At 45.3% G+C, this 18,387-nt stretch overlaps 1 protein-coding gene across 4 annotated transcripts in view; it reads left to right on the forward strand.

Moving 5' to 3' along the window:
• The first annotated feature begins 1,193 nt into the window (after positions 1-1,193).
• CSRNP1 (cysteine and serine rich nuclear protein 1) overlaps positions 1,194-18,387 on the forward strand; it is a 30,751-nt gene continuing 13,557 nt past the window's right edge. For 2 of the 4 annotated variants that reach the window (XM_032236693.1, XM_032236695.1), the window contains exons 1-2: positions 1,194-1,252; positions 3,467-3,520. The gene's annotated coding sequence lies outside the window, so the exon portion shown is untranslated. Of the gene's footprint in view, positions 1,253-3,466; positions 3,521-7,243; positions 7,510-18,387 lie in introns of those variants that run through there. The other 2 variants (XM_032236694.1, XM_032236696.1) reach the window with 2 other exon arrangements.

Here is an 18,387-nt window from a genome sequence, read left to right on the forward strand (position 1 = left end):
GCTTCTGCCAACCTAGCAGTTCGAAAGCATGTAAAAAAATGCAAGTAGAAAAATAGGAATCACCTTTGGTGGGAAGGTCACGGCGTTCCATGCACCTTTGCCGGCCACATGACCACGGAGATGTCTTCAGACAGCGCTGGGTCTTCGGCTTTGAAATGGAGATGAACACTGCCCCCCAGAGCCCCCCAACATATGTGTGAGGGGAACCTTTAGCTTTACCTTTAATGCTTCCACTTAAGAGCTTTTGAAAAAATTAATCTACCTGTAATTGGTTCTGAATGTTTAATCCCAGAGCCCAAAGAAATGCAAAGAGGGTCTTAAAAAGCAGTGGCTGTAATGAGACCCTTCCCCCACCCAAGAAGAGGCTGTTTAAATGTGGGGGGGAGGGGGAGGACCCTGAGAAACGAGATTTGTCTTGCATTTTTGGTTTAGCCGCCCGAGCTGAGCTGCGCGAATCCAGTATCCAGTCGGCTCCGTTGCCAGCAAGATGGCAAAGATTTTCCCCAACGTGATCAATTAAAACTAGCTCGCCCAGGTTGTGGTTCAACGCCTTGGGCAAGCGCGCCGTTTTTCCTTACATCCCTCTTTTGCAGGAATGGGTGGAGGAGGGAGATCCAGTGGGGATCCCCGGGGTCCTCCCCTTTCCCCGGTTGTGTGAACCGGGATGCGCTCCCACGCGCGTTTGGCCCCGCAGCGATAAGCGCATCACTAAGGTGGTTACTAACTAAACCACCAGTTTCTTCTCCTCACGCCGCCTTGGACTTCAATTGCCAGCAGCCTCTGCCGCGGGGAGCCACGGTGCCAGCCCCAATCCCGGCTAAACTGCGTTCGGGCCAATCTATCCTTGAAATCTACCGCGCAAATGAATGGTCGGATACGCGACTCGCGCGGGTTTGCTACGCTCCCCCGAGAAGCGACCCCCGAGAGAATCCCAAGGTTTCTTGGCGGGGGCGGGGGGAGGGTGTGAAGGGGAAGGAATCCTGCACGCATTATGTTGGCCAGCCGACCGTCTCCCGATCCGCTCAGCCGGCGCCCCAGTTCCTGCGTCTCGGGAAGCAGCCGCGCTCGGTCAAAGCCCGCGCGGAAAGAGCGCATGGGCGGAGGAAAGCAGCTAACAGGTCTGGGAGCTGCTCGCCCCTCCTCGCCCCGCCCCGCTCGCTGGGTTTAAAACCCTGGATAGCCCTCGGATGTTTGGGTTTGTGTTAACCTGATGCGCTGGGGGAGAGAAGCAGTCTGACTCCGGGTTCATACGGTACGTGCACTCGAACTGGGATTTGCTTGCTTTGGTTTGGTGAACCTTTGGGGGTTGGGTCAGTCTGGATATCCAGAGAAGCCGTAAAACGACGGGTGGTTTGGATTAGCAAGTGGGGCGATGTTAACCCGGCTTTTTTTAAAAGGATTTGGCGTGTTTGAAAACCCAGCCAAGGCGAAGGTTGCGTTTTGCGCTGCACTCTGCAAATCCCACACAAGTGGATTAATTCTGGGCTTCAATTAGTCCGAAAGCCAGAGAGATGGAGCGCTAAGTGGAACACACTTTTAGCGGCGTTTTTTTCAGGCTCCGCCGGACTTTGAGGCACAAACTAGCCACAGTATTTAACCTGGTCAGCCGTCTGGAAGCAAAGGGAGGGGAGAGACCATTTTCTGTTTGTTGAGTTAATTTTTTTTTTAAAAAACCCAAAGGAAAAATGGGGAGGGCATTTTCAAAGGGAGGGGAAGGGGATTAAAAGAAAAAAAAGCAGAGACGTGTAAGGAAGGGAAAATGGATATTTGAAGAGCGGCGGTTCCAGGAAGGCTTAAATTCCATTAAATTCCAGGCATCCATCTTCTATTGAAGGTTAAAGATTTGTATTGAGGATAATAGTTTAACCCCGCTGGAGGGTAGAGTAGCTTTTTGCATACAAAACCTGGGGGTTGAGTGTGTTGCCATTTCTGCAGGTCCAGAAAGTCACCTTTGATAGGATCAGATTTGGCCTGTAGGAGTGAGTGCATGACCGACTCTTGGGTTTTGCAAACCCAGCCAATGTGGGCCACTGGAGAACTAACCAAATTGTTTTAGCGCAGTATGCTGACTCTAAACAGCTTAAAGTGTGATGAAGTAATATATAAGCCTCAGAGCTATTGCTGTAACCAATTTGGGATTTATTCTAAAAATTTGAGAAGTAAAATGAAAGATGGATTATCTTGGTTATTCCTTTAAAAGAGAGAGTCCCTGTGTTGGGCTCCTTGACCACTAGAGATGATGCAAAAAGCTGATTTTTACTGCTGTTGAGTCTTTGCTCTGTCGACTTCTACATCTGTTGAAATCCTGCCTGCCACCCAGAAACCTTGCCAGAAAATCTCCTTGCAGACAATATGGCAGCCATTGGAAACAATATTGTATCTTGAACCATACGCTCTTGATGGTAGTCCCCCCTTGCATGGGAACAGGGTGATTTAATTGCTGCCTGTATGCTAATTACACAAATTCACTCTTAATTGATTGAGCTATGCTTCATTAAGGAACCCAGCTGCCTGCATTCACACAACAGGTTGCTAGCAGGTAAGCTAAGCATGCTGGTTATTTTCTGCCTGTCTGCCTTAATAGTAGCATTGAAATGCTTTTTAATAAAATGCATTTATCAGACTCCTGATTTTTAGCACAGGTAATACTCAACTTACAATTGGTCAACAAGCATTCAGAATTCCAATGGAGCCCTCCCTCACTTAAGACCCATTTCCAAAATTCTCCCCCCCCCCCAATTCATGTAACTGCATTTTGGCAGCTGGACAACTGCCCTGCATTTATGACCATTTGCCGTATCCTGCAGCAATTTATGCCTTTTTTGTGGAAAGGAGGAAACACATTTACTTCCTGTTTCCAGCAAAATATGTCCCCAGTGAATATTGGGTTTGTTTAATGACCATGGTGGTTGCTTCAGTTTGCTTAATGACCTCTGCAAAAAAAAAGTTGTGAAATTGGGTCACTCACATGATGCCCTGGTTTATGACCATCACAATTTACTCAATTGCAGCCATAGGTTGAGGACTACAGTACCTGTAATATGAATAATCAAGCAAGCTTTGCAGAATTAACGCATTTAAGCTGAAGGGGTTTGCATGAACTCAGCTGATGTTTTACAGGGGGGGGAACCTGGAAAATGTCATTCTGTCACCTCCTAAATGTTTTTTTTTAAAAAACCATTAAGCCTAGAGGTCTGCAAGAACTTGATGGGTTTCCTAATGTGGGGGAGTGGAGCTGAAAGCCTAATGTTGAGGGAGGGGGGATTCTCAAATACAGCCAGTTTCCTGTGATTAGAACTTGGTCTCCTGAGCAGACCTTCTGGGAAATTGCCTTAACCAGCAGGTTCTGCAGGCTGAAAAAGTTTGAAAACCCCAGTCCTAGGAAAGCATAGATTTTTTTTTCTTTGTCCCTAGAAACCATGATGATTAACAATGTATACTAAACACCTCTCTCCGTATTTTTTAGGGATCAGACCAGTCTTACTCCTCTGCGTCGTCTCTTGAAGAGAAATTCAGAAAGGTACAGTTAAAATTTACTTACTTTATTGCTTTGTATCAAACCTTCATGGTTACAAATAACTCAAACTGGTGGACCTACCTAATATTCTTTCCTGCTCCTAACTTCTCCACAACAACAACAACAACCCTGTGAGGTGGGTTGGGCTAAGAGATTGGTCCAAAGCAGGAGTCCCCAAACTTGGCAACTTTAAGACTTGTGGTCTTCAACTCCTAGAATTTTCCAGCCATCTAGCTGAAGAATTCTGGGAATTAAAGTCCACAAGTCTTAAAGTTGCCAAGTTTGAAGACCTCTGGTCCAAAGTCACCCAGCTGGTTTTCCTGGTTAAAGCAGGCTAGAACTCACAGTCTCCTGGTGCTTGGCACAAAATCACCCAACTGGTTTTCACGCCTAAGGCGGGATTGGATTAGTTGTTTTTTAGTGCCTGGCCCAAACAGGCTTTCATGGATAAGGTGGGAACAGAACTCATCATCTCGTAACTGGCTTAAAGTCACCCAGATGGCTTTCATGCTTAAGGTGGGACTAGAACTCACCATATCCTGGTTTCTAGCATGGTGCCTTAACCATTTTTATCTAACAATTAAAGGCAGCTAATTCCAATTTTGCAGCTACCCATCCAAATTCCATCCTGCTTTTGAGAAAATAGAAATGGCTTTCATATGTTGGCTAGTGGCCACTGATCAATCTGTCCTTGTGTGTTTATTTAAAGGGATGTCCTGTCCATGTTTAACAGAATAAATCTCTGTAAATAGGGAGTTTTGCATGGAGAATCTAAGACCAGAATTGCAGTGTTCCTTTTAACCAGATTCAGCCTTCTCCTTGCCACAAATGATAGCTTAACTATGTGTAAAACCAGCTTACCGTTGATCTTTGAAACCTTCCATATGTGCTAAAAATACTGCAGCTAAAAGAGAGGGGGCAGATGTGCGGAGCTAAACCCTAATTTGTTTCATAAGCCATGATTGACTGATTATATACATTAAACCCTAAATGCAGGCTTAAGAATAGAGGATGCTTACATTTCATGAATAATTTAATCAAAGGGTGAGGAAGAGACACATTACTCAATTTTTTTACCTTTGCACTGAATCATAAACTAAACCTGGGCAGGATTCCCATAGATTTAACGAGTTTGTGTAATAGTTTTCGAAATTGGCCATTTTAAGATGTGTGACTTCAATTTTCTCCCCAAAATTCTCCTGCCAGTTGAAATTCACACAAAGTTGCCAGTTTGAGCAACTCCACTAATAAGTTGCTCAGTTGGAAGCTCCTTGAAGAAGGCAAAGATTTGGGGGTTTGGAGAAGAGTCTGTAAAAAAAGGAAGTGAGAAAGTATGGATGGATGGGTGAATTTATAGCATTTATACAGATGCCCATCTTAGCCACTGTAGGCAATATACTGTGGGCACTATATTCCAATGGTAATAAAAATTAACCATATATTCTTAAAACATACACAAATACATGTGTTTTTGAGATTAGAGTTTTTTTCCATCTTCTCGTAGACGTAATTCTTTAAGGTTTCCAGGTGCCTTTTGAAATTGCTTTTCTCCATTTCTGGTATACCTTCTTCTTTTTTGTTTACTAGCAAAGTTTTCAGATCTTGTGTTATAAGCATTTATGATGTCATTTCCCCTACTTGAGCAAAAGAGGTAGTGAAGGAGGTGGAAAATTCACATTTTGCATATCAAAGACTTTTTAAAGGAACATGTAGTTGATTTCTCTTACAACTAGGCTCCAGTATCCAGCATCACATCGTTTTAGTTGCGCTTCTGTCTAAATGCTCTAAATCTAAGTGGTGGGTTCCAGATCCCATTCCAACCGGTATGGTTGGAATGGGCCTGGCGTTGTCCACATGGACACGCGCAGCGCACACATGCACCTTACTGTCCAGCAATGCCTCCGCAAGCCTCTGCAATGCTTCAGCTGCTCAGCGGAGCATTGCACAGGTGCTGTATGCGCTGTGTGCGGAAGCACCAAAGACTTTAAAGACCGGTAAAGAGGGAGGGAGGACGGGTGGGCCCTCTGGAGTACCGTAATGGTACCCAGTGCTCTGGCCAGGCTCTGGTACGCCTGTACTGGGGCGTACCGCCTGCAACCCACCACTGCCCTAAATCCATCCATCCTATATTTTCAGATCCATCCAAATCTTCGCCTCCTTCATGCTGTAGCTTGATATTGAGCTATACAGATTACATTGTTGTTGTTCAGGCTGACAATTTGGTGTGAACTTTGACTACACTTCAATTCCCAGAATCCCCCAGCCAACCAAACTTTGAAATTTGTCACAGGGAACAAACAAGCCGAGATTAAATGTGCAAATTGCAGCCCTTGCTTTAAATATATCCAGGCCATTTCAAGGCCCACTGGCAGGCAAAAACTGGCTAAGGGAAATTGAACTTGTGAACTGGTTTCCAGTTAGGAGTTGAGTACCCCTCACAGGCCTTTATGAAGGTGTTTATAAAACTTTATAAAATAACTTCAGGTTAGTGGGGTATTTGTGCTTCTGGAATACCCTGGATTTATGGCCTGATGATAGGAAAGGGATCTTTAATATAGATAGTCCTCAACTTGCAACCATTATCTTAGTGGTCATTGAGTTTGAACAGTTCTGTTTTCAGACACATGACCATTGCAACATCCCCATGATTCACGTGGTCAAAATTTGGAGACTTGGCAACAGACATGTACTTATGACGATTGCAGTGTCCCAGGGTCACGTGATCCCCTTTCTTGACCACCTGACAAGCAGAGTCAACGAGGAAGCCTGATCCACTTAACAACCATGTTGCCAACTGAATAACTACAGTGATTCACTTAGCAAATGTGGCAAGAAAGGTCATAAAATGGGTTATGGGTTGCAATTGTCCAGCTTAGCCATGGTTACAATTGTGGTTGTAACTTGAGGTGTGGAAACAGAGCCTTGGTTCACCACCATTCTTAAAAGAAAAAGATGTATTTAAAAATCCTTTTAAAATTATTAATTACAAAGACCACAAGACTCCAAAGGTTTCTTCACCACTTTGGATAGATCTTCGTTGGCAATTAAACAAGCACCTTTCTCTCTCCTGAGGTGTGAGAATGGAGTCGGGCTCCCTTATGGTTGTCTGAATCAAACACGGGCAGTGTGTGTTTGTGTGATTGGGGGGGGGGGATTAATTCCACTAAGCATAACTCAGCCAGCTACCTACAATCAGCCGCCTTCCTTTGAGGCGCGACTTCCATGTCGGCCATTCTCAAATCCCAGGCTGGCAAAGCCCGCGGGGGTCGTTTGCCAATAGCCCCCTCCCCCCGCGGCAGGGATTGCCCCCAGGCAGCCCCCTCTGGCTGCAATCGGAAGGCTCGTAAATTCCAAAGGAGAGAAAGTGACGGGACTGGCGGGACGTGTCGAGCGGCGCCCCGGGCGCCCGATCCATGGACGCCGGCCAGACGCCGGCAACCCACGAGAAGTCCCTGCGGGCGGGGCCCACGCGCGCACACACCGGCGTGTGTGAATCCCTTGCCACCACGGATCCAGCCAATGCCTGCGCTCTCCTTTTCCTCTCTCTCTCTCTCTCCGGGAAGGGAAGGGAGGCTACTAGGCTTCTGCCCGTCCCCTCTTCCTCCTCCTCCCCCCCCCCGGCTGCTCCTGCCGCCGAGCGTGGCTCCACCAGGGAGGAGGAGGAGAGAGGGAGGCCGGGCAGGAAGCGGGCCGGGTTTCCTGGTCACCTCCTGCGTCAGTGCACAGGAGTTTTCCACTGACGAAAAAGGGCAGCGCAAGCAGCTGGAGGAGGAGCGGCGGCGGCAGCAGCAGCAGCGGCGGCGGCGGCGGCGCCCTGCAGATCACAGCCGCGCCAAGCACGGACAGGCAGCTCAGCGCTTCTGCTGCTGCTGGTGGTGCCTCCGCGGCGATGCGCGCCTGAGCTGCCGCTCCGCCAGCCGGATTTCCCTGAAGCCGTTTCTGCACTCTCTCCACTCCAACGGCGGATGTCCCTGGAGCCTCGAGCGGCGCCGGTAAGTGTCTCCGTCGGGGCGCCTGGCCGCTGGAGCCGGAGGCGTAGCGACGCCGCCACCGCTGTGACTTTATCCTCCCCCGAAGGAGTGGGCGCCCCGGGGCCACCGGGGAAGGGTCCTGGCGGGCAATGCGGGACAGGAGAAGGGGGAAAACGGGAGCCCTGGTTCGAGGCTGGCCGGAGGGAACTCACGTCTCGCCCGGGATCCGAGGGAAAAGGCACGTCGGGATTAGGCAGGGCCGAGGGCTACTAGCTACTCTGGAGGTGGCGGAGGATGCCCGGCCAGAAGGGGGCGCTGCGGAGGCCGGGCGATCGAGAGTTCCCACCGTCGAAAGGGAATCCCAATCTAGCCGGAGCGTTGAAGTCGAGAGGGATCTTCCGCGAGCGGCAGACGCTTGTTGGAGAAAGGGTGTGAAGTGGGGGGACCCAAGCGGTGGGGCCCCCGACCAGCGGGCTGATCTTGACTCAAGCGCAGCGAAAGAGTGTTGGTTTGAGCCAGACAAGGCTGGCGGGCCGGGAAGTGGTTTCCTGAGGTCGGATCGCGATCCCTGGCCCTGCGGGCGCCGATCCGAAGCGGCTTCGCTTTTTGCGTTTGCTCTCGCATCGACACCAGGCGCGCGTCCCAATTGCCCAGGCAAGGCAAAGCGCTCACGGGCCGGGGAAACTGCCTGCCTGCTTATCTGATCCCCAACTCACTTTGACCTGCGGGGCATTGTATAGGGGGGGGGAGGGTAGCTGGAGGGGACGTGCACAGCCCGGAGGATGGTCTTTGGGGGGGGAGGGGTGGAGTAGGATGCGTCCCAATTCCTTGGAACTTGGGCGTTTGAGATCTCTTGCTCAGTTCGTCCCACTTTCAGCTCTGACCCACCTCGAGAGATCTTTAATACCGGGCCTGTTTCTGATGGGACGAATAATGAACCTCCTCCCCCCCCCCCCAATGTTGATAGACTAGTGTGAATTTTCTGGACCCACAGAAGGGGCTGATGCCCTTCGCCGAGAGTTCGGCTAAGAATGAATGAAGGTGGGGCGTTTTTCATCTTCTAAACGCTCTCTTCCTGTTGGTCTCCTCTCCTGTTTGTCATAGCTACTCCGGGGAAATACTGTGTATTCGATTCCTGGGAAGTGACTCACCGCAGCCGAGCAGCAGCGGTAGAAGTCAGCAGCTCTTCTTCTAAACACGGGGGTTTTGCCAGTTAGTGACACTTGCATCATTCAGCAGTGACGGAATGGCGAGGCTGCTGGAATTCGGTGATGTCACAAACTGACAGGAACCCAGCCACATGTCCGGTTAAAACTTAGTTAAGGGGGTTGCTAGCTTTTTTTCTTTGAAGTCCAAGAAGGGGATCAGAATCTGCCATTGTCTCTGCCAATTTGTTGGGTTAGTTCTTATACTAAGTCCTGGTCGAAAGTACTGCTTGCCTTTTGTGCTTAGGTTGGCATAACTTTGAAGAGAGATTTTCGTTTGGGACACAATTTGTTGGTGGTGTTAGTTATTCACTAAGCATGAGCTCCATGAAGGAGGGCTGGGAGTTTTAACTTACCCAGAATAAACCTGCAGGAGTGGGTCTCACAGTAAACGGCTAATTCTCTGAGTTCCGTGGAGTTTCGTTGTGGTTTAGTTGTGAGAACACTGACTGACATGAGATGGGAAATGTTTCAGCCTATGAACTCTGTGTACCTTGCTTTCCTTGATAGTAAGAACTCTGTGAGATCTGTAGACCTGTATACTTGGATACAAATGGAATTAACTATGGGAAAGTCCCTCCCTCCCTCCTTCCCTCCTTCCCTCCTTCCTTCCTCTTCTTCTCTCCTCTTCTTCCCTCTTTTCTGATTTTTTTAAAACTCCAATAACAGTTTCTGTTCCAGTTGCTCTTTTATAAGACTCTCCTTTGTAACTACAGCAACACCTACTGGTACTAAGGAAGAGTAGCCGTAATACCATTGTTTGCTAAACTGTCCTGTAAGTTTGATTTTCTGAGCTGAAGGGTTATAAAGTTTTAACACTTAAAGCATTCATAATAAGGTTCTGCCTCTCCCTCTGTTCATCAGGGTGAAAATACTTTTGATGCTGTGTAGGAACTTACAAAATAACACGTTGTCTCCATTAAGATTATGTATATAGTATATGCTTCTGATTTCATCCTTTAAAACTTTGGTTACCCATTTAAGGGCACAGCATAATGAAGTTGAATCAGAGATTGCTTAAACATTCAGTAATTAGCATATAGCTGCATTGCACAAGGACTGATTATTAACCACACAAAAGATTTGAAAATACATATACTTTTACCTAAAATAAATTTCTTTGTGCTGCTGCTGAAGTCATTCTTTTGAAATCAAAACTGAGTGGAATTAAAATTCAGCACATGAAATCTTCCATAATAGCCATTTTAGTTTTAGTTTTTATTTACTTTTTAAAAAAAATTTCATTTGGGAAACAGAGGTTTGCCAGTTGGGATAAAGCAGATGTCAACTTCCAAAGAGTTTTTTGACCATGCAGTAAACCATGTTGAAGGCCTATCAACTTGCATTTTTAAAAATGGGGTGTTTTTGTGTGACTTACATATACATTCCTTGGGCACCTATAGGCTGAAAGCATCATTAGGCCTCAAATATGGTGACCTTGTAATGACCAGTAGATGTCACCAAAGGTCTTTTTTTTTAAAAAAAAAACCCTCTCTTTGCTGCCATCTATTGGCTATTTGCACTTCTGCAGCTCAGCTGTTGGAGTCTTTTTCCTCTTTTTTTAAAATGCCTTTTGACTCCTAACAACTGCCTAGATTAGACCTTGCATTTTTTACAACTGATTTAGAGGCTTTTTAAAATTGATTTGCCTTTTGCCATGGTTGTTAAGTGAAATCATTGCAGTTAAGAGAATCACATGGTTGTTAAGCAAATCTGACCCCCCCCCTCCCATTGATTTTGTTTGTCTTAATGACCACCACAAAAATGGCCTCAAAATCGGGTTGGATAACCTGATTTACAACCATCATGGTTGTAAATTGAGAGCTACCTGTAGTTGGGTAACTAAACGTTCTGCAAGCAAACAGTCATGTTCAGAGAGCACCAGGGACTCTGCAGATAGGTGTGTGAGTATCTGTCCGTGCCCTAAAGTATCACTTGGCCTCCTAATCTGAAACTTTGCACAGTCCTAACAGGTGTGTCTATTTGATGTCAAAACAGCCCTGTACAGTAACAGACTAATAGAACAACTTAGTTGGAAGAGACCTTAGAGATCTTCTAGTCCATCCCTCTGCTCAGCCAGGAAACCCTACACCACTTCAGGCAAATGGTTATCCAAAATCTTAAAAACTTCCAGGGTTGGAGCATTCACAACTTCTGGAGGCAAGTTGTTCCACTGATTAATTGTTAGGAAGTTTCTCCTTAATTTCCAGGTTGCTTATCTTCTTGATTAGTTTCCATCTGTTGCTTCTTGTTGTATCCTCATGTGTTTTGGAGAATAGCTTGACCCTCTCTTCTTAATGGCAACCCCTCAAATATCAGAAGATTGCTATCATGTTACCTCTAGTCCTTCTTTTCATTAAATGAGACCCAATTCCCGCAACAATTCTTCATATGTTTTAGCCTCCAGTCCCCTAATTGTCTTTGTTGTTCTTCTCTGAACTATTTCTGGAGTTTCAACATCTTTTCTACATCGTGGCGACCACAACTGGATGGTGTATTCCAAGTGTGGCCTTACCAAGGCCTTATAAAGTAACATTAACCCTTCCCACTTATTTTCAGTCTGTTTGTAGGACATTCTGTGCATTATTAAGAATCCCACTGTTGGTCTTCTGTTCTTGTGAAATGCTGAAATGAATTTAGCTGGAGGTTGTGACTGGCTTTAAGCATTTTAGGGGGCAGGTGCTTTCTTCCCACCTCTCCACTGTTTTTGGAAGCAATAGCAATAGCGAAGCGAAGTCATTGTACATTTTAAAAAAAGAGCTTCATTCTAGTGCACCATCAGTGTTTTGCTGTGAGGGTTCGTCAACTGGTTGGGTGTTAGTTATTAAGAAAGAGAGTTGTGTGCAGCTACATGCAAAGTTAAAAGGTACAATATACAAAGCTTATTCACTGGGAGACAAACATGGGAAGTGTTCTGAATTATTCATCAGCAATCAAACTGAGCATTTGACTAAGCACTGAACGGTGTTCATATTTTTGCCACCACGTTCCCATCCTGATTTTAAAAGCAGGTGGAATATTTATAGATGTAAAAGGGGTGCAGAGACAAAACTTCTGATCCATGGCTTGTACTGAGGATGGATTTGTCATCTTTTGCAGTAAACTTGCATTTTGGTTCACAAGCTAACCAACACCGTTTCATGGGTACAGAAGCCTCAAATTGGTGATACTGTTGGGCCTCAACTTATAACTATTTATAAGTAGTCTTCAGGCTAACAACCATTCATTTAGTGGCGGTTGAAAGTTTCAGTGGCACATTTTTTACCGTTGCAGCATTCTCATGGTCACAATCAAAATTTGAATACTTGGTAAATGGCTCATATTTATGATGGTCTCGGGGGCATGTGACCCCCTTTCTGCAACCTTCTGACAAGCAAAGTAAATGGGGAAGCCAGATTCACTTAACTGTGTTCCTAGCTTAACAACTCCAGTGATTTACTCAACTGTAGCAAGAAAGGCATAAAATGGGGCAAAATTCACTTAGCAACTATCTTGCTATCTTGTTGGGCTCATTTGTGATCATAAGTTGAGGACTACCTATATCTAATGCTTTATGGATTTATTTATCAAACTTGCACCCTGACACAATTCATCTATTCTTTTCCCATCACTGAATTGAGCTCTTCCAGAGAAACACATGCTGGGGCAAAGTTGCAGTAAATAATTTGCTTTTTGCTCTGGGATCTAGAGGTGACCTTATCTGAACTCGCTTGCCGGAGAAAGGGCTTTTCTACACTTTAAATTGCTCCTTGCTTTCATTTTGAGACAGGAATTTATGTGTGTGAGGGAGGGGGGATAGAATATGTGTTCTTTTCCATCTTTGTCCCACGGCAAACCTCTTCATCTATTTTTAGCAGTAGTGAGTTAATGAAACTCTAGATCACTTTTTTTTTTCAACCTTGGCAACTTTTAAGACAGACAAACTTTCAACTCCCAGAATTCCCCAGCAAGCATGCCTGGACTTCAACTCCCGGAATTTCCAACTGATTTGGGAATTCAGGAGTTGAAATCCACATATCAGAGGTTGAGAAACCTGACCTAGGGCCAGGAAGGCTACTGAATTTATCATGGCAAACCCAAATTGGAAAGGAAGGAAGGAAGAAAGGAAGGAAGGAAGGAAGGAAAGATTATACCCATCCCTTCATGAATGGTGCTAGTGGTACAGAACAGGAAAAAGTTATTCAATAATTGTATGTTTCTTCCCTGTCCAAATACTTGAAATTAGCTAAATTAGCTTAAAATATTTTCAAGGCACACTTCAAAATTATAGTCTGTATGACTATGCAGGGAAAAATTAGGTTGCCCTAGAGCACAGCTAGCTAGGGAATTCTGGGAGTTGAAGTCCACAGGACTTAAAGTCGCCAAGGTTGAGAAACACTGTCCTAGAGCATATCGAAAGATGTTCAAATTTTGGGGCAACACCCTCCCATTCCTAAGTTATTCTCACAGCCAGCCTCTTTTTTTAAAAATTTTTTTGATGTGACTATACACCATTGGTCTATAAATGTGAGATTCCCTAGAGAGAGGCTTATAAATAGCTTTTCCCTGCTCATCAAGGTGAATCAACAGAGCCTCCAAGCAACCAAAATGTTTTCCCCTCCCCTAAAGAGATTGGAATAGTAACATGTTGTGGGCTTCTTTGCTCTGTTGGCAAAGATTGTCTTGGGGTGTAGCTAGTTTTGGGTGCTTTGCGAAACAAAATTAAATCCTCCTTCTTCAACCCCTCAAAAGGGGTATCTTCTTAGCATGGCTGCTGAATAAGGATTTGATTGGCACAATTTAGCTTGGGAACCGATACAAGTAATCCTCGATTCATGATCACAATTGAGCCCAAAACCTCTGTTGCTAAGGGAGAGAGTTAATATGTGGGTTTTGCCCCATTTTATGACCTTTCTTGCCACAGTTATTAAATGAATCACTGCATTTGTTAAGTCAGTATCATGGTTGTTAAATTAATTTGGCTTCCCCATTGTCTTTGATTGTCGGAAGGTGGCAAAAAAATTATCACGCGATCCCAGGACACTACAGTTGTCATAAACATGAACCAGTTGTCAAGCATTTGAATTTTTTATCATGTCATAAGTGTGAAAAATGGTCATCGCTCACATTTTTCATTGTTGTTGTAACTTTGAACGGTCCCTAAACAAACTTTTGTAAGTTGAGGACTCCCTGTAGCTTGCAATCCTCTGCATTTTCAGGGTGTATTTGAGTGAATGTCTAGAAAATGGTCCTTGCTGGTTGAGTGGTTTCTTTTTCCCTGCAAAGCTGGTCTTGTCTTCTATCTTCCTTCGTCCAACTTCTCCAAAGTTAACCTTGGGGAAAAGTGCAGAGAAGAGCAACTAGGATGATTAAAAGCCTGGAGATTAAAACATATGAAGAACAGTTATGGAGGAGGATTTGGGTATGGCTAGTCTGCAGAAAAGAAGGATTAGGGGAGACATGATAGCAGTGTCCCAATATCTCAGGGGCTGCCACAAAGAAGAGGGAGTCAAACTATTCTCCAAGGCACCTGAGGGCAGGACAAGAAGCAGTGGGTGGAAATTAATCAAGGAGAGAAGCAACTTAGAACTGAGGAGAAATTTCCTGACAGTGAGAACAATTAATCAGTGGAACAACCTGCCACCAAGAAATTCTGGGTGCTGGAAGTTTTTAAGAAGAGACTGGAAAGTCACTTGTCTCATTGTGTAGGACTGTGATGGGGAACCCATGGCATGCATGCCCAAAGTTGCACATGGAGCAGTGTCACCTGGCATGCGTGGCGTCCACCATTCTTCTTCCGCATTTTTGGCATGCATGCACCCCAGACGATCAGCTGGCCTTTGTGCATGCGCCAGTGCCGGAAGCCAGAAGAGCTGATTTTCCGGGGTGAGCATGTGTGCCAGCCAGCTGATTGGCACACACACAGCTGGAACACTTGCTATGCAGTGCGCATGCATGCGCTGGAAACCGAAAGTTCATTTTCCAGTTCACGCATGTCCCTTGGGCAGCTCCTCTTCCTGGTCACGGCCCAGACAAGCATGCACAAAGTGCTCTCTTTTGCCATCCCTGGTGTAGGGTCACCTGTTTGAGTAGGGGGTGAATTAGAAGACCTCCAAGGTCCCTTTCAGCTCTGTTCTGATTGATTGGATCTGTAGGCACATTCGGCTGATGCTCAGCCCTTGAGTTCCAATCTACACCCAGAATCGTAGCTGTTCACTTTTCTGTCTGAAGATTCAGATTTCCTCAACTGCAATGAAGTATCTTGATCATTGGGCTTTTTTTTTTTTTTTTTTTTTGAGGATGTTTCTTCAGGAAACCGAGTGCTGTTATTTATGGCATAGAGGTCTGGAAATAGATTCCCACTAGATGGCTGTTAAGAGCCCAAGGACTGGAGAGATGTGGGTGGCGGTGTTTGGTGCCATAAGCCTGTTGGTTTCTTTCTCAAAGTAGTGGCTTGGTTGTAAATCAGTCTCGGTAGTAAATCATGAGCACCCACACAGCTGGCATGGCTTCTGTAGCTGAAACCAGCTTTGGAAAGCACCGTGGCATGTGTGGCAGCGCCAAAGAGGCTGGCTGGGCTTCCGGAGGCTGCACCCAAGCTGGCACCAGGAGGCCAAAGAAACTCTTAAAGCCAAATGTCCTTAGCTTCCCTTATATACACAGTGTGCTTTCGTACATTCAGGGAAGCTGGGCGCTGGCTTGCTTTTGGGGAGAAAGGAAGAAGGATCACAATCTTTAAGAGGTGCCCCTGAACTCTGAAAGCAAGCGCTTAATGTTGTGGAAGGGAAAGCACTTCGCACATGCCCAGGGGGCACTGTGTTTGTGTGTTCCTCTATTGGGATTGAAATGAGTTGTGTAGCAAATTTGGAATTTTGAAGTGCTTTTTTTTTTTTAGTGGGAAAGTGGCTTGACTCTGATCATCTACGAAGAACTTTTAATTTTAGAAGTACATGTGTTTTATGTGATTCCAACATAGTATAGGGGATAGGATAGTAACAGTAACAGAGTTGGAAGGGATCTTGGAGGTTATCTAGTCCAACCCCCTCTCTATTCCCAAGACTGCAAGGGGGGGGGTTCATCTGTTATTTGAAGGAGCACCAAGTTTATTTATTTATATTCTGACTTTTTTATTTTTATAACTAACTCAAGGTGGCAAAGATGTCCAATGCCCCTTCTTCCTCCTATTTTTCCCACAACAACAATAATCCCATGAGGTTAGTTGGGCTGAGAGGGGAGGGGAATTGGCCCCAAATTACCCAGATGATTTTGGTGTCCAAGTCAGGACTAGAACTCACTGTCTCCTGGTGATTGGCTGAAATCAGATGGCTTTTATGCCTAAGGAGTGACTAGAGGTTTCTAAAGCCCTGGCAACTTTATGACTTGTGGAATTCAATTCCAAGAAGCGCATTGGCTGAGGAATTTTGGGAATTGAAGTCCACAAGTCATAAAGTTGCCAAGGTTGGAGACTCCTGGATTAGAACATACCATCTTCTGCTTTCTAACAGTGCAAAAAAGATAAGTCTTAAATTAAGGAGGTTTGGATGCTTTTGGCCCTGACCCTGTTCCTCTGCCCAGCCAATCTTGCAGGGGATATTGTAAGAAAAAACTGGATGAGGAAGTGCTAAGAGCACCATATTGAAATCTTGGGCATCTGGCAGGTTCCAGCTCTGACAGGCCAATCAAGAAATATTAGTTGTGCAATACAGATTTTGGCTGACTGAGAGACGGCCTGAATTCCTTGGTTCCAAAGGAACGTTTGCATTTTTTGGGGATTACAAAAGGAGGAGCCAATCAAGAGCCATCCAGTTTCGCTCTGCAGAATCACCTCCAAAAGGAAGGATCCTTTTCCAATTTTTTTCACTAGCTCTCTTGCACCCTTATGCAGTCATGCTAACATGCTCTTTTTTTAAAAAAACCACTCATTGGCATTGTGCATTTACACAAATGCAGGTTTCAAATGTTAATTCCTTGCCAGTTTATTTTTGCTGAGTGTATGTGTGGAGGAGGGGGAACTCTGTCCGTCCTTTGGGGCAACCTCAAACCACTTTAAAGGGGCCCTGAAAGCTTCCCCCCCCCCCCGCTGAAAGATCTTGCCTTTGTAGCAGATTGGGAGGAGAATTTGGGTCTTTAAGCCCTGGTACCTCTGCAAACTTCCGAGCTGATTGCATTGTCCTTCCACACACCCTTCATCCATCCCACCTTCTTTCTCCTCCTTTCCATTTCTGACCTGCACCTTCTTCCTTTTGAATAAAAAGATATGTTGGAATCGGAGAAGAATGTACATCTGGCCTGAATACTTTCTCGGGAAAGTGTTCCCAGCATAGGAAGAGCCTCGCTATGCCAGAAAGGAATTCCTGCGGGTTTGATCTGCTTCATCGTGTTTCTGGTTAGGGGTGGGTTTTTTTTAAAAAAAAAAAAAAGTTTTTTTTTTGCTTTGTTTTATAAAGGCTGTTCTCGGTCAAACGAGATGAGTAAGAACTGGAAGATCAGAACAAAATGTCTTTGTTGGCAAACCCATCAAGATGAGATGAGATTTCTGTGTGTTTATGTCAGGGTGGTGGACTCCACGCTGACACCCCCTTGGTTTGGGGCCAGAGTTGCAGAAACTAGATTTTTGCACAAGTCTGGATTTAAAACACAAAGCAGGTTGATATTCTGGCTGTTTCACTTCTGAAATACATGTGACGCCTACCTGTTCCTAGAAACCAGCCACTCGCACACTTGCCCTTAGTCGTACTTGTCGGTCAGTCTGTTTCAGGTTGTTGCTGTTATTTGTTTGTTTGTTTTTAATTTAGACCTGTGGGTTTTTGTTTTTTTAACTTGGCAACTTGAAGATGTGTAGACTTCAACTCCCAGAATTCCACAGCTGGCATACTTCAGGTTGCCAAATTTGAGAAAGACTGATTTAGACATATCAGGTCAGAGTTTACTACCCCTTAGCAGAACCTGGAGATGAGAGCAGAACAGGGGAGCATGCAGAGACCCAGTGAGCAGCCTCCTCTATGGAGGAATCCTTTATAAGAGACTAGCTGATAAACTGGCATTGCACAGGTAGGTAGGTAGGAAGGAAGGTGGAAGGAAGGAAGGAAGGAAGGAAGGAAGGAAGGAAGGAAGGAAGGAAGGAAGGAAGAGGATATTTACCTAGCTATTTCCACCCCCATTTCAGCAATGATGGCTGAAGCAGTGAGGGCCAACCAATTGAATAATTATATCATGAAGAGCAATGTGCTCAAGTCATGATTAAAACAACCGCAGCACTTTGCAGTTTAACTTAATAAAACTGAGCATGAAAATTGTCAGTAGGATTGATGTATTTAAAGGTGCACAAAGAGAGATAAATTACTAAAAGCTCTTCCCCACCATTAATTAATTAATAAATAAGGTTAATTAAGAAATAAGGTTACTTCACTTACGTGCATTGTATTGGGGTTGAAATATAGTACTGTATTGGAAATTATTCTTAAGTCCCTTCCTTCCTTCCTGCCTTCCTTCCTTCCTTCCCTCCCTCCCTCCTTCTTTCCTTCCTTCCCTCCCTCCCTCCCTCCCTCGATCTGGAGGTTTGTGATTATTTCCTTCTCATACTTGAAAGGATGGAGATAAAGTTAAAGTTGCCATGTTTGGGGACCTCTGTCCTAGAAGAAGCTAGAGAAAGTGAAGTCTCATGTGTGGGGGTTGTCTATGCTTGGAGCTATCAACATCTTGGATTGGGGCATGT

This window comes from Thamnophis elegans, chromosome Z (assembly GCF_009769535.1).
Source record: "Thamnophis elegans isolate rThaEle1 chromosome Z, rThaEle1.pri, whole genome shotgun sequence".
Classification (NCBI taxonomy): domain Eukaryota; kingdom Metazoa; phylum Chordata; class Lepidosauria; order Squamata; family Colubridae; genus Thamnophis; species Thamnophis elegans.